The 16,552-nt window shown below is 42.3% G+C and overlaps 1 protein-coding gene across 2 annotated transcripts in view; it reads left to right on the top strand.

The window, feature by feature from the left end:
• Positions 1-6,691: 6,691 nt before the first annotated feature.
• The window catches only part of GLI3 (GLI family zinc finger 3), a 298,462-nt gene continuing 288,601 nt past the window's right edge, over positions 6,692-16,552 (top strand). For both annotated transcript variants that reach the window (XM_053926574.1, XM_053926573.2), the window contains exon 1: positions 6,692-6,943. The gene's annotated coding sequence lies outside the window, so the exon portion shown is untranslated. The remainder of the gene's footprint in view (positions 6,944-16,552) is intronic.

Here is a 16,552-nt window from a genome sequence, read left to right as displayed (position 1 = left end):
AATAATGTAGCACAGAGCTCCTATGTCCTTCACTATCTTTTCTGGGCTCTTTGAAGCCCCACATTGTCCTTGGTGTTCATTGACATTCTCCCAGGGCCACCATAAGCACCGTTCTACCAGTTCCACAGCTCCTGGTAGTGAAGCTGGGCACTGAACAGGAGATGAACCGAGTAAATAAAAATAATACAGTGGGGACATGGGTAGAAATAAGTGAAGGACAGAAATTCTAGTGGGAAATGTTGAAGCTTTTGCTGTAATGTCTTTGATAACCTATCCTGCCCTTAATATCCTGTTGATGAAAAGACTCAGTAAAACCTATAGTTTGTATAAGTGGATTACTTAGGACAAAAATAGCAAATTCAAAATTTTTAGGAGTGAGACAGATTATGTAAATGAGAGTAGTGAGTAGAACCAATGGAGAATGGTAGAGACTGTGGCAAAATGAAGAGTCCAGGGCAAAATTTACTCATGCACATCAAACGTTAGACATCAGCATTTGTCCCACAGTCCAGTGCTTGTTACTTTAGCATTAAGGAAACTCAAAGAAGTGCTGAGCATGGCTGCCAGGTAGGTGGGAGATGATCACAAAGATAGTGAGCAGAACAGGACTTGGGCAAAGAAAGATGTCAGAGGCAAATGAAACCAGAGTGTCACATGAATAAGCTCCTAGGCAAGAAAAGTAAAATCTTGAGAAATAGGCACTGGTCCTTAAACTGCTTTATTTGATACACACAGAGAAACTTATTTTATTTCTGAAAGAGAGGGATGGAGAAAATTACCACTGGGCTACCCCAAATCATCAGTAAAATCTATCAAGCTCACCCCGTTCCCACTGGGGGTTGATTTCCTGTGGAGCCAGCAGGGGTCTGAGTATAAATGTATAGGGTGACATCATACAGCATTCACAGGAGCTCTGAACTCTGCAGAAATGCAATGGGAGGGTTTTAGGTCTTCCCAACTTGTGGGATTGGCTGAGGTCCAAGCCAATAATGGCTACATCTCTAAGGTGAATAGCCAACATCTGGGCTACATTTATAATCCCAATGTTCCAAAGAGATGGAAGAATAAGTTATGCAGATGCTGAGTGAGAGTCCCTCAGAAGGGCACCTGTGCAATGCAGTTAAAAGCATTCTCCCTCTCTGGCAACAAGGCATCAGCATGGGGAAGCTCAGTCCCATCCACTGTGCACCACCTCAGGGAGTGTTTTCTTCCCTGGGAGATTTTGGTGACTGGGGATCTGCCTGCATCCCCCAGTACTTTCCCTACGTGTACACTGGCTGGTGAGTGCAGTACATGCAAAATCAGATGCCTGGGAAGTGAGAGAAAGTGTACAGCAGGAGACCTAAATGGGTCTAGAGTTGCCCTCAAGAAGTCAAATCAGCTCAGTGTAGAAATCATTTGACATGGCCCTGTGGGGGAGTACAAAAGACAGCACTTTAGGAAAGTAGGAGAGGTCAGAGGAGGGAAACAGGTTGAGGAGGACGAGGAAGAGAAGGAAGAGGAGGAAGTTGAGGAGGTAGATGAGGAGGGGAGAGAGAGTGAGAGAGGGAGAGAGAGAGAGAGGGAGAGAGAGAGAGAGAAGGAAAGAGATTAATGAGTTGGATTACACTGGGGTTTGGTACCTTGATTCTGGCGCTATTGAATACCTTGCATACTTCCAGGGCCATGTTCCCTCTCTCTTTGTACTTACGTCCATGAGATATAGTTCCTTACAAATCTGAGTTACCTGGCTGGGAGAGAGTTCTGCCTTCTCCAGCTGATCTCACTTAGGTGGCAGGTCAGTTGGGGGGGACTATGCATGAATTTAAGAAATCTTATATTTGTTTTGCACTATAGTTCTTAAACGTGGGCAATATGGTATTTCAATTCTCCCCATTTTTTAAAGTGGTGAGAATCCTTGGAGAAGGAGTGTTTTAACTGGCACCTGTAAACTTCTGAAAGACATGCATATACACAAAGATGTTAAAGGTCCAAGTTTCAGCATTAGTATGCATTATCTGCTCTAATTCAGAAACATTTGAAATGTTGGCTGGCCTGGTTATGTTATCTGCAAGGAGTCTATTTGTACGGCAGACAGAGGAGGCTCTTGGGACATAACTCACCATAAATGCAGAAAGAATGCAGCACATAGGCTTGTTCCAATAGTAAAGCTTCCCTATGGGGTTGGGGGGCAATGTTTGTATTTACATCATAAGAGCCTTCACTATCTTAAGTTTGGGAACAAAGAAGAGGTATTAATCCTTAAGGGGAAAAGTTGCTAAGCAAATGTGAGCTATTTTCAAAAAGAAAGTTGGTAAGATATTCATACATAAGGATCAATACTAGAAGAGCCAGTGATCAACTGTAACTGCAAAGAGCCAAAGAATCCTCCCCAAATGGATGTAGGATATACTGTAACTTCATAGCACTGAGGATACCCAAGAGCATGGTGGACTGAAGGCATCATCTTCCAATAGGCAGCCCAATGATGGGCAACTGAAGCAAAGGTGACAGTCCTGCATTTACAGGAGGGGACTAGCACAAAAAAGAAAGAAAATGGTGGCTATAATTTTAGGCTTTTTATAGGGGACATGTGTTAATGGTGCACCTGGTGTGTAACTCTTTTCTTGCCTTGGCAAGAGAAGTATTGCATCCCTTTGGAGAAGGAAATTATTTTCTGGGAGTGTAAATAGTAAGGTTGATTATGTAAAATGCAGCTACCTCTGACCATCTTCCTTGGTTGCCTAATGAAAGTTTGTATACAGGTGAATGAAGCCTAGCTGAAACATAGAAACAGAGCTCAGGAGGCCTTGTTTGAGCCCTGGATCCTGCTTTGCCTGCAGCTTACCTACACACTGCTGGACTTCTCAGTCCAAAAAAACAATACTTCTCCCCCTTTAAAATTTAACTTAAGCTAATTTGACTTGGAATTTTGTCACTTGCTGCTGGGAGTTTATCAGTACACATGAATTATCCCTTTGGGATTTCCTAATAATTAATTGGGGGCTACTGTGCAGGAAAATGGAAGAGCTGCAATGGTCAGTGAAGGCAAGAAGAGTCATTATGTAGAGTACACATGAGGGGGCAAAAAATCCAGAAAGCATGTGATGTTTGTTCTCAGGTTAACCTTTGTCTTCTCAATTGCAGATCTCTCATTCTCCTCCATCTCTTTCAGTGTTGTTATGGGTTGAATTGTGTCTCCGCCTCTCGAAAATAGACATGTTGAAGTTTTAACTCCTGGCACCTCGGAATGTGATCTGATTTGGAAACAGGGTTGTTGTGTACGTACTTAGTTAAGATGAGGTTACACAGAGTACAGTGAGCTTCTAAGCCAATATGACTGGCACCCTTAAGAAGAGGAGAAACAGACAAAAGGAGAATGCTATATGACTACAGAGGCATAGGTTGGAATGAATCAGCTGCAAGGCAAGAAATACTGACAGACACCACCAGAAGCTGGGAAAAGACAAGGAAGGATCTTTCCCTAGAGGTTTCAGGGGGAGTATGGATCTGCTGAAACCTTGCTTTTGGTCTCCTAGCCTCCAGAACTGTGGGGCAATAGATACCTGTTGTTTCAAGTCAGTTTGTGGCAGCCCTAAGAAATGAACACAAGTATCTTCATGTCTCCCACTTCATCTACTTTGTTGCTAAAAAAAAAAAAAAGTCTTATAAGCGTAATCATTTTGAGGATTCACTATATTAAAATTTCCTAGGAGATTTGCATTTGAGAAGAGAGCTGATGACACATGGCAATAAATGAATCTATAACGGTGGAATTTTAGACATAGAGGTAGGGCAATCTCAGAGCCCTGTAAGTCTGTAAGTGCCCTTTATAATTACGAGAGGTTTCAATATTGAGTTTAAGGTGACTTTGGTATTTTTAGAGATGTCTCAGGAACCACTGCAGAAAAGGGGTGAGTGACAAGAGAAAGGCTAGGGGGCTGTGCTCTGAGACTTCACTCCAGATGCAATCCACGTAGCTCTCTTTTATGTTTTGTGATTCCATATAAGATTTCGTTGGGAAAAAAGAGTTTATGTGTTAAAATCGATAGACACTATTTAACTCACACTAAGGTAAAACATGTTTTTTCCTTTTGTTATTTCTGCAAAATTTGCCACTTACATATATGTTTACCACTAAAGCAGAGAGCTGTTAGCTTCTGTCATGAATCCAGGGTGAGGAAATAGGGACACACAGGAGACACCAGCATTATTCCTCCTCTTTTGTTTTTAGCTATTTTGATGGGTGTAAGGGGACAGATTAGCTGTTTTTTCTCTATTGTTCTCTTTTTAAAACTGAGAATCAAGATCTTCATGATCCAAAATCTGCTATTATTTTAAGTAAAAGTCAAAATACTGAGTTTATTCAAGTTGTTGATTTATTGGCTGTCTTTCTTTTTATTTACTTTTTGCCATTGGGTAAACAGGGGATGCTATCAGGATGTATTATTTGCATTTGATTGAGGCAGAAGCAGTACCTGAATACAAAGAAATTTGTGGCTGATGCTGGAAGAGTATATGTGGGGAAAGTGGCTTTTAGTTCTCTGCAATTGCAAAAATATAGTAACAGTTCTTACACATTTGTGTCTATTTATACTTACACATGCATTATCTCATTGGAAACTCATACCTGGGAGGTATGCAGTCTGGTTTTCCTATCATCCCACAGATGGGGTCAGGGAATAAATCCTTCCTGGCTTGAGGTCAGTTAGTGAGGGGAAGGTAGGACCACCACCCATGTACCTTGAGACCCTTGTTTTATACAAGTGGTGGGTTTCTTTTCTTCCTTCTTCTTCTCCCTCCCTTTTTTTAAAAGAGGGGCGAGATAGAGAGATAAGTCTTAAATACCTAAAAAGGAGCTTCAGGCTTACTTTTACTCCACCACTTCTATCATAAAAGCTTAAGTCAGAGCCTGCTTTGGTCGGGTATTTGAGATAAGGAACACCTCATAGGAAACAAATAGGGAATACCACCATCAATTCCATTAACAAAATTCTCCAGTTAAACATATGAATCTTAAAATGCTCTCCAAATCATAGTAGCTAATCTTTCATCCACCCACTCTCTTACCTTCAGTCAAGAAGCTTAACCAGTCAACACAAGTACACCCAGAGCTCCCAGCACTGTTAGGGGAGGGTGTGGGGGAGTGTGGGGGCAGGTGAGTAGACGCTCAGTTTATCCCAGCAGAATGGATTTTGGAATGCCCGGGGAGTTTTCCTTCTTTGTCTTCCTTTGACTCCTCCCCGCTCCCTCCCCATGCAAACTCCGTTTTTAAGGTTCCGTTTCCAGATTGGGTACACTGCAAGGGAACAGATGAATGTGGACTGCCTGGTTGAGGAAGGAGGAAAATGGTTTTTACTAGTACAGGCCGCTGAAAAGGGACAGAGAAACTTTGTAGCTCAGGGAAAAACACCACCACGTTAGAGTTCAGGCTCCAAACCCGGGGTCTTTGTTTTTGTGTTTTTTTGTAAAGTAGCCCAAGGGGACAGCAGGCTGTGTAAGTGGGAGTTTCCACTTCCCCTATTTTGGCTCCAAGGGCAGATGAGTCGGAAGGAGAGGAAATCCCAGAGCTTCCAAAAGCATCCTCTGGTGCTGAAAAGGAGTTTCAGGGTTGACTTGAGGAAATGTAAAAGTAGAGGGGGAGCCCAACGGGGTGGGCTCAGAGAGGCCTTAAAAAATAAAGGGGACACTATCTGTGAGCAAGAGAAAGGGAAGCAGAGAGGCAGGGTGTGAAGTGAAGGGAACGAGCAGGACCCAGCTAACGCCCTCGGGGCACCAGGGTGGGGGCTCGTGAGGGCGTCCTGGTGGTGCCGCAAGCGAAGGCCAGGAGGATGGCCGTGACATCACGCTCGGGGGCCCCCTTCTGCTCGCCCGGTGGGTGGGGCCTCTGCGCGCGGAGCTGGCGCAGGGTCAAGGAGGGGGAAGAGGAGGAGCAGGCCTGAATGTGTCCGTGTGAGGACCGGAGAGTGGCGGAGAAGGCGGAGGGGGCGGGCAGCCCAGCGGGCAGGGGTGGGGTGGGGTGGGGTGGGGAAGAGGTAGGGCGCGCGTGGCTCCGGGTGCCTGGGCTCACCCCTGCCCTGAACTCGTGCGCCTCCCGCCTCCTCGCCAGCACCAACAGCATCACAGCTGGGATCCTCTCCGGAGGTGGGGAGAAGACAGGCTTGGACGGAGCAAGAAAGCAAAAGTAAGGCTAGCTACACTCCAAGTTTTCCCAACTTCGGCCCCTGCGGCGGCAGTCCTCCAGCAGCTCTGCGCGTACCCACCACGCAGGAGAGTGGCGGAAAAAATAGGGACCGGGCGGGGGTATGGGCGGAGGAAAAGGGAGCGCGAGGGTGAGGGGAGAGTCCCGCAACATCTGTTAAAACTTGGGGAGGAGGAGCAGAAGCTGGAGGGGGAGGAAGAGGAGTTGCAGGGAAAGAAGGAGCTTGAGGGAGGGACGCGCAGAATCGAGGGATAACTTTTCCACTGCCTGAGTTGCGCGCGCTGCGCTAGGCCGGGACAGGGGGCTCCGACACCGGCGCCGGTCCCCTGGCCGGGATGGGACTTTCTTCTAGAAAGTCGATTGGATGCCAGGAGAGGCGTATGGTGGGGGTTTTCTTTCTTTTTCTCCTCCCTCCCGTGGGTTAACCAAATCAGAACTGTCACTCAGGGCCTGTGAGTCAGAAGGGATCGGATTACACGATCCCTGAAACCGCTGCCGGAGCTCCAAGAGCGGGAGGGAGCGGGTTGGGGCTGCGCCACCGGCGCGCTCGCACACTCGCGGTCGCGCACACTCACCGCCCCGACTTGCTGTACCCTCGGCCGCCCGCAGAGCAATATGCCCCCGGCTTGCGCTCCCTGCGCCCGGCACCACCGTTGCTCGCAGTAGCCCCAGCGGCTCTTGCCTGTGGAGTTGGGAGCCGCTCGCCTGCTTTCCAGACGCAGGTCTATGGGAAGTTAGGGGACTTGACAGCCGCCGCCTCAGGTACGTCCCGCCCGAAGTTCTTTGTTTCCCGGCCCGGCACAGGGCAGTCGGTTTCTGTGGCCGCGCCAGCGCTTCCAGGTCGAGATGGGGGTCCCCAATGGGGTGGAGGGAGACAGGAAGTAAAAATGTCTGTCAGAGGCGCCCAGCTTTAGAGAGCAACGGTTAAGGCGTCAGAGCAAGGCTTTCATTTGCTGTTTCCTCCTTGAAGCTCCCTTTCCAAGTGTCTGGCCCCTCGGCCTTCCGGAGACGGACTGGAGAATTGCATATCCCAGAGGGGGACGAAGTTTGCAGGAGTGGCGACGGCGCCCCTCACCCTGACTCCCCACTTAAAGGGTGTAAATGAACTACATTAGACACCAAACCTTGGGCGCCTGCCTGCGCACTGTTGCATCCCCCTGGGGTGCCCGGCTCGGCGAGTGACTGGCGGGTGGCAGGCGGGTCTGCGTGAGACTCGCTGCCGCGCGGCTTCCTCCAGCCTGCGCCTCCTTTCGGAGGGAGGGCGGGGGAGCCGTGTGCTCTGTGAGAGAGGCGCGCCTCCGAAGTAATAGAGGAAAAGTGAAAGTTGTACCATCTGTGTATGATTTGGGATTCTTTCATTTCTTTTCCTTTTTAGGGACAGCGCGCACGCACACACACACTCAAACAAAGAAAACAAGTAAACCAGTTAGAGGCTGCAGGGAGTTAGTGTGGGGGTGTGGGTAACTGTGGCCCATGCAATAATCACTTAGGCTACATTTTCGCAGAGCAGAGTTGTGTATGAACCACTTTGTAGCGGACAGTTACTTTCTTGAGTTAGGGAAAATAGGCCGGAGAAGGTGAAGAGGTAGTAAATATTTACCCCAAACTTGGAGCCTTTGTGAAGCGACTTTTAAGCAGATTGCCAGGTGCCAGAGCACCGCTGTACACCCGGGGCTTTTATTCTTCCCTGAACTTTGTGCTCCTGTCGCTGATTGCACCTGCTTCTGCAGATGCCCTAGAGAGGCTGAACCCAGCCTTCCTTTGCTGACTCCTTGTAGAAGGAGGCTTAAGGCGGCATCCTCCTTGCAGTTCTCCTGTCCCGAACTTCTCATCTCCCTGGTTTGCAGTGCCGAGTAGATTCTGGCCTTGGGCACTGAGCTTGTGGCCCTCTGCCAGTTTATATGTACATGTATTTATGTAAAACATTTCTCCCAGCTCTTTGCCAGCTGTTCCACATTTTCCAGCTGCCATTTCAGTTTGAAATGATGGGCTGTCTGCATCTCCAAGTAAAACAGCCCTTTAGTCAGACGTTTGGGGACACAAAACATAATTTTTCCTTCCACTTTCTAAGTTATTCTAGCTGGGCTAATGATCAAATTAACATGAGACAGATTAACAGGAGAAAATGTCCAAATTTATTACAGATGTATTTACAGGGTTGCCTTAACATAGGAGACCCAAGGAGGCATTGGATAGTTGAGATTTATATGGCATTCTGTACAGAAGAGAGGGAGTCAGGGGTCTGGGATTTCAAAGGGAAATTTACAGGTAGATGAGAAAAAGCAAACATGTGGCAAACAAATTCTTGCTGGGCCACCCAGAAACAATTTTACATAGAGAGATATCCAAAAAACACACTTTGCTGTATTTCTCCCTCTCTGCTGCATTTAATTTATGATTCTACGGTGATGTTCCCTATCCTTTAAGCAGTTTTTTTTTTCTTTCTTTTTTTCTGAATTCCTTCAGGCAGGCAAGTGGGAGGGCCTAAAGTTCTTTCTGAGTCTTTCATTTCTTAGTAACCAACTTAAAAATCAGTATCCCAAAAGGCATATTTTGTGATTGGCAAAACTTTGGTTCCTCTCAGGGTGATGGAGGGCCAGCCACTGTGCAAAGGTAGTGCTCATTAGCCCGACTGGTATTATTAGTTCTAAAAAAACACCTTCTGCTCTCCTTTTCCTTTCCTCCTCTCCAATTCATCTTTCCAGAGCACTTTGCTGGAAATTCACAATAATTAGGCTTTACCCCCACATGTGATTTTGTACAGAATCTGGATGATGCAGTTGTTTAGATTCCTGAAATATGTGTCTGCTTGAAATAAATGAACTTTTAAAAAGAGTTGCAACTTGAGTAGGTGGGCATGGCTGGTGGTGGGGGTGCTCTGCCTTAGCCAACAGTAATGATTTCATTTCAGTCTATTTAAAGCAGGAACTAGTCATTCTTCCCATGTTACACTTATTGTGTTGTTTGAGTCTTAGCATATTAGAGACTGAAATCTTCAAGAATTGGCCTAAAGTATTAATTTTGAGTATTTATGTAATTGCTCTGTAATTTGAATAGGTGCCTTATTGATTGATTCCTGTAATTATTTCATTTAGGTTTTAAATTAAAAATTAATAATAGCCTGACAGTTTCTTAATTACATGTGTCAAGATTATTTTGAAAGGAAAATGCTGTTTTATAGGAGTGAAAAAGCCTCAAAATCTCATTTGTTTTTTTCTAAAGCATAACAGTATTTCAGTTGTGGGGATATACTAAGGCAGTGGCGATCAGTCTTAATGTAAACTGTATGAAGTATCTAAAGAATTTGTTTATGTTAGGAAATATTGGTCTTAACAGCCTGGTGAATAAACACTTTGGCCAGTTAGACTATAGTCAAACCTAAAACAAATATGAAAAAACATATAAATTAGTTGTAACAGCATACTTACATAGAGAAAATAATTTATATTATAGTAAAAGCTGTGTAATTAAAAACTCCCTGCTTAAGGGGGCCTCCTATCAGGGTATATAATTGTTAAAGTCAGCATAGGGAAGCTTTAGTTTAAGATGCCTTAATGATTCCAATGTGAGAGGTATCTTGTGAAACACTTTAAAAGGTATATATTATATTACTATTCATAGGTTAGTGGGCCCAACTTGGATTCCTACCAATTCCCGGTATCTTTAATGTGTTTGTATTCCTTGATTGAAGACTGGGATAAACATTTTGTTGTATGACTGGTTTGCAAAGAACTGCACACAGAAATAATGAGAAAATGAGTCCTGGTGAAAAATGACTCTGCTGAGTTATTGCATTACTTATTTAATGAGTCATTAATTTATCAATTTGATGCCCACGCCTAAAAGTTGAACTTTCCTTTGTTTCTCGGCCAATTTTCTTAATTACCTGCATGCTGTAGGGATTCAGACTTCTGTCTTACATAGCCAGAAGTCCTTCCTTCTCTGTGAGGTATCTTACTAAGATCCTCCTGCCCCCTTTTTTTGAGGATAAGGTTTGGGAGTTTATGAAAGGAAACAATTTAATGATCATTCTTCCATGCACTCACTTATATGGACAGTAATTTACTAGGGAAAAAAAGTCTTGAAGGAAAAGTGAATCAGTGAGTCATGAAATCCTCAAGAAAACCTTAGCAATGGAATGTTAATGCTTTTAGACTATAGTAGATTATCTTAAAAGTCAGACTTTTCTTCTTTATGCAATTGTTGTAAATCCCCAGCTAAAGAATTCTTTGAAGGAGGTTTTAGTTTTGCTGGCATTCGTATTCTATAGTCAATCTGATTTGTTTTGGAAGATTCAAGAAATTTTCTGCCAACTTATATATGAGAGGCAATTAAAATGCTGAGGAGACTATAGAGGAAATGTGTACGGATTTAATATGTTAAGCAAAAGATTCCACTCTAATAATGACTTCACGTTGTCTTTTAATTAAAGTCTAGTAGAAGATGCTGTCCGTCACTTCGTGTTGTAATTTTTCTAGATAAAAAATGGTTTGTTCTAGTTTCAAAGCAAATAAAGGGAGACAGAATAAACAACAACAGGGCAGGGGTACTGCTGAAAACTTTTTCAAGTACTTTCAGTGTATTTTTTTCATTTTTACTTTTATTTGACGGGCCTGTGAAATAGAGCTGTAGACCGGTGAAGACTTTAAATGAAATTTCACACTTTGATGATTTTTTTAAAACTTTGATATATTGACAGCAAAAGGAGCTGCACAGCTTTTATATAACTTGAGCAGTAATGCCAAGCAGCAGTCAAATGTCTCTATGCATTTGTGTTTAACTGCAGAAGAAAAACATGTCCATGGGCAGTAGAGGTTCTTATCAACCCCCTAATCCCAGATCCCAGCAAACCTTAAGGGCATGCCTCAGATCTTGCTGAAATCACTGTAGACTCTCACAGTTTGCAGATTAAATATGCTATGTGTTCCTGGCTCCAACAACAGTTTTATGAGCTCACTAAGCTTCCTCTTTTAAGATCCTTTTCTTAAGTTTTTAGGAGCTGCTAAAGGAAATGCTGTCTGGAGTAAGTGGTATTTGTTAATTTAGAGATGCTTGAAATACTTCATTCTCTCTTTCAAAATTGCCAAAATTATTATTTTTAAGTCAATGGGCTAGTTATGTGGGGATGAGGGGAGCTGTTTGAGAGAAATTAGATGTTAAATGTGTTTGTTAGTGCATTTCATTGCAAACTTTACATGGCACTGTAATTGTTTTAAGGCACTTTTCCTTTTCCTCACCCCTTAAAATTAGACATTTTCCATTTATTAATGCATTGCATTTTAGTACAACATCTCATAATCACTTTTAGTTTTTTTAATGTGAAAGTATTTTTTTGTTCTGTGTGTGTGTGCGCGCGTATATATATAGTAACTGGACAAAATGTCGCAGAAAATCTATGGCTCTGTAAAGAAAGCGAATTAACAAGCCATCACATAGTTAATAAGGTGGCATTGGAACATTTCAGCCCCCTCCTGAAAAGGCAGTATTGTATTGAGCTCCACACCTGCATCTGCAGTATCTATAGTTGTGTCCTCCTATATGATACTTTTGCATTTTGCATAAGAGTCATAATTAAAAAAGAAAATACTTACATCATCGTCCAACACCATGTCATGTAATTCCTGAGAGAACTACAGCCAATTTTGTGCTTAAAGGTTATTCAGTGAATGAAATTGTGAAAGCCCATTTGTCAAAGTACTGCATGGTTTCTGTTAGTTTTCAATCCCCAAATTCATTGTCTGCCTCAGCCCAGCCATTAGTCATCAGTGTATTAGTGCTGCCTTCAGGCCATGCTGCCCAGCACTTCTTCACACCATTATAGCTTTGAAAGTGTACTCTGTTGACTTGTAGAATTACTGCTCTGATTTCCGCTTGGCTGGGTTTGAGGTAAGTCTCCTCCCTACCTTATAGCTGACTGTAATCCCTGCTTTCTTTTAAAGCTCCTTTCCAGAGATTTAGGGGAAAACTTTCTTAAGGGCCCAGTTGGCATCACACTGTGGTTTTGTTGTGGCATGAACTGTACATTTAAATTGTACCTGCAGTAAATTGGATTGATTACTGGCCTGACACAGCTAGTGGTTCTTTTCTTTTATGGAGGGTAGGGGAAATGACTGTGTGTGTGTGTGTGTGTGTGTGTGTGTGTCTAGAGAGAGAGAGAGAGAGAGAGAGAGAGGGAGAGAGAGGGAGAGAGAGATATGGAGGGAGAGGGGAGAAAGAGAGGAGCATGTTTTAAACATAAGCATTTGATTGTATATTTGAGTAATTTTTATGCGACATAATTAAATAATGGGAGATAAATGTAATTTTATTTAAACTTGTTTATTGGAATACCTTCAGAATGCAGTATGATATTTTATTTGCTTATTTTCATGTGGACATATTTAGCATTAGCCATTTTGACTGGTTTTTTTGAAAATTACATAAAACACCTAACAATATTAGAGTGCTTTACATGATAAACTATTCATTTTGACAAAAAAGAGATGGAAAACTCACAATTTAGTTGAACAATAACTCTCAAATTGCAGTAATGAAGGAATGAGGCAGTTAACCCTATTATTGATTTCATTTTGTGATATTTTAAAAAAGAATTTAGTCTCAAGAGAGTTATCTGTAAAAACAAACAGACAACCCCCCAAAAACAAAAAGTAACAACAACAAAAGAGAGTTACGTGTGTGCAGAGAAACCTCAGCCAGCAGCTTAAGAATGAATCTTTAATGAACTAAGATGTATGGAAACCTAAATGGTGTGGCCAGAAGTGTGGACTAGGCCATGCCACTTTAGCACATCTGCTGTTAGAGCTGTGGCTGTTCAAATGCAATTGTGTGCCGAAGTGTTTCATTGGGAGGGTATGCAGTTTGATGTAGTTTACATTGGCATTTTTGTGCAGGGTTGGGTGGAGAGGTGAAAAATAAGATAGCAGAAGAATTTTGTCTTTGAATGAAGTTTATAGGCTTAGTGGACTGGAATTAATTTTTCACTGAATAAGCCTCAATTTTTAATTCTTAAATTTTGAAAAATTTGCTTTTTAAGTGCAAGTTTCAAGAATCACAAGTTTAAAAATTGGGAGGATAACATATGATAAATAAAACAATATGTTAATACCTTTGGGATATCTTTAGTTGAATTTAACACCCAACCAGTATTGTTCTAATATTTGTGATAGTTTACAAATAAATTACTCTTCATAGAACATGCACTCTACCCTCTTATGCTTACTTGTAAGATACACATGATTCTAGGAACCAAAAGTTATGGGAAATTCTGTAAGAATAATTTTTAAATTTAGGTGTGTTTTTTTTTTCTGAAAATGTGTGAAAACATTTCCTGTAAACCTCAGTGAAATGAGACAAGGGATGCCTTTGATTATTCATGACATTTTTGTAATTTTGTGGGTTTAAGGGAAAAACAGTTTTCATGAGCTTAGTTGATATATGGATTGATAACTGACTTACAGATCTAATATTCTGTCTGAGGATTGTCTGTCTCCAACATACCTTATGAAATTGGGGATGCCAGCTTGCTCCACATTATTACACATTCATTAATGGCACCTGCTGTGAATGGTGCTCCTGCTAAGTCTAACCAAAGTATACTGGACTGGTGTTTTACAGTTTAGCAAAACTCAGATGGCTAACAACTATAAAATAGAGACCTTATACTCCCTTCAAATGTTTCTCATAAAGTACTACTGGCAGCAGAAAAAGAGTAGCTGATGATCTTTTTTTTAAATACACATAGCAGAAAAGTAAAACTGGTGCACAAAATATCATTTGTGATTTTAATTGTAATAACAATGATTACTTCATTTCAGATAAGATTTTCAGTGGTTGTAGTTTAATGTAGGGGTTCTTTAAAAGTTTTGATGTAGTTAATTTACTGAAACCAAATTTACTTAATCCTTAGCCAGGTAATTATTTCCCCTTCAGGTAATTCCATTTGGGGATATGGATCCTGAATACTGTTTATCAGAGATTAGGAGCTTCAGAAATATAGGAAAGTTCGGAAACAATAGGCAGCAATAGGCAGTATGCTTGGGGAACTCTTTAGGCTACCAAAGACCACTTATGGCAACCTGAATAGACAGTGGCTTTCTTATTTGCAAGTAAGGCTTTAGGCTTTCCTGATTATGGAGAAAAGTCATATATAAAGGTAAAATAATTGTACATTTAAAAATACTATAATTAAAACTTCATTATGATTTTAGTAAGAGCTTAGGAAGTTGAGCCTCTCCCCGCCCACACACCCCAGGAAAGAACGGCAGTGCAGATAGGGAAGGGAGAAAAAGCCTTAGAAATCTTAGGGACTGTTTGTGTGTCACAGATGTTATGCATATGTAATTGTTTTTAAGTTTAGAAAGATATTTTTAGCAGAAGGAAAATCAGCCACACTAGACACCTATAAAAGGTTAACTGTAATGCATGATTGTATGAAATCCACTGAAATGTTTTAAATTCCCTAAATTTTGTTCATTGAAATTCAGACATTTCTCATTTTCAGAATTGATCCAAAGTTAAAATCAACATTAGGTTTGTGCTTTTTGACTTTTTAAAAAATTTCTCTTCCTAAAGGACTTATTTTCTTTAAGAACCAAATTTTAATGCTGTAGTAAGGTATAACTATTTAATAGAAAATTCACCTAAATGGTTTCTCCAAGAGCAGCATCTTGAAGTAGCAGTTAATCTGTAATAATAAAGTATGAGAGAAATGTCACTCTTCAGTGATACAGGGGAGGCCCCTCAAATCCTCACACAGGCTGGTGCCTTATGGATTTTAAACATATTAAACATTAGGGAAATCATTCAACTTATAAAAATATAGGCAGGTGTAAGTAAATGCAATTTCTTTCAAAGAAAGCCTTATTCCACTTGAACAATAGTTCCCTAGAATTATTCCTGCAAATTATTCCTGCAAAGAATAATTTCTTACTGTGCTGTTAAAATCTCTGTTCTGCGTACTGGAACGTCTTCTCTTCCTGGTCCCTCATTGGCAGCAGCTGTTTTAACCTATCAGAAACTGATCAGGTTACTGTTAATCAGGCTTTTAACTTAGTTGTATTAAGTCTTAAACACATTAAGAAAAAAAATCAAACAGAATTTTTGCCCAAATTCAGGCAATTTAAAAATACACCAACTGGATTAGGGAAATAAGTACTCTGCTGTTCACTAAGGATGCATTATCAATTTATGATTACTGTTTTCATTTCACCTTGGATTAGAAAGTCGTTTTATACAGTTCAAACAATTTTAAATGTTGGTTTTAGTACTGGTGCTTCCTCTTAAAATTTTTAAGCAGGAGAAAGGAATTCTGTTTCCATGTTGATCCCAGGTTTCACTGCAGAGACCTGCAAGAGGAGAGGCTAATTTTTTCACGTTTCCATAATTTTTGGTTTTTCATGCTCTCGATTTACTACAAAAAGCTTCCTAGTTAAGGCTGAACTTTGGAACTCCACTGAGGTCCTCCCTCCATGAGACACAATGAGATGTGTCTGTGCCAAACCCATTCACAGCACCTGAATCTATTTAGGGTAGCTAATGAAGAAACAGTATTTGGGGGCCGGGTTAATGGATGGATGGTGAGTTAAAAGTTTTGTGAGTGAAGAACACACCTGTTCGTTTCTTGAAGACTTTAAGTGTTCCCAGTGTTTTATTGTAGTGCAACAAACAGGGTGTTACAAAGTACCTGGAAAGTTGCACCTCTGTATTCAGCTGGTAAACAGCCTTGAGAATGAAAGCAGGCCTGCTATGGTTAACTAACTGCTGGAAATGCTGCGGGACCCTAATTAGAATATTCCCATGGAGCAGATAACCAGCCTGATGAAAGTGATAAGGGGCACTTCTTTGGCCTCTGAGGTCCTGCCGGGCTCCGATTATTCTGCCCGGTTTTGCACTTTCAGGAAGATCGCTGCGGGAATGCGGATGGGAACTGGGCAGGGAGCCGCCCCAGCCCCTGCCCCTCGCCCCCTGCACCCCCTCCATACTCGGCCCCGACACCCTGCTGTTTTCGAGGAGTCAGACCTGTGTTCGCTCCGGCCCCCGGCACTGCCGTGAAGGGAGCAGAGACTCGGCGGCGGGGGGGGGGGCTTAAGGACGGTGCTACCAGGACGTCCAGCCCGGACCACAATGCCGAGACCTGATGGCAGGCCTCCGGGTGGAGAAGCGGTCAGGTCAGGGTGTGAAGACCCGGACCCTGGAACAGTCTGAGGGACGACACGTGCAGGGAGCTCAGGTTGGATACGAAGATGGCCAGTGCTCAGAATAAAACTACCCAGTTCCACAGCTTAAGACAAACCATGATTCCAATAGACTTTTTTGCAAAGATAAAAGTTTGTTTTTTTGCAGCCGTAGTGGCAACTCTACAGGTAGCGCCAC

This window comes from Desmodus rotundus, chromosome 6 (genome assembly GCF_022682495.2).
Source record: "Desmodus rotundus isolate HL8 chromosome 6, HLdesRot8A.1, whole genome shotgun sequence".
In the NCBI taxonomy this organism is placed as follows: domain Eukaryota; kingdom Metazoa; phylum Chordata; class Mammalia; order Chiroptera; family Phyllostomidae; genus Desmodus; species Desmodus rotundus.
Note: the sequence above shows the minus strand (reverse complement) of the source record. Positions and strands in the feature narration are given on the sequence as shown.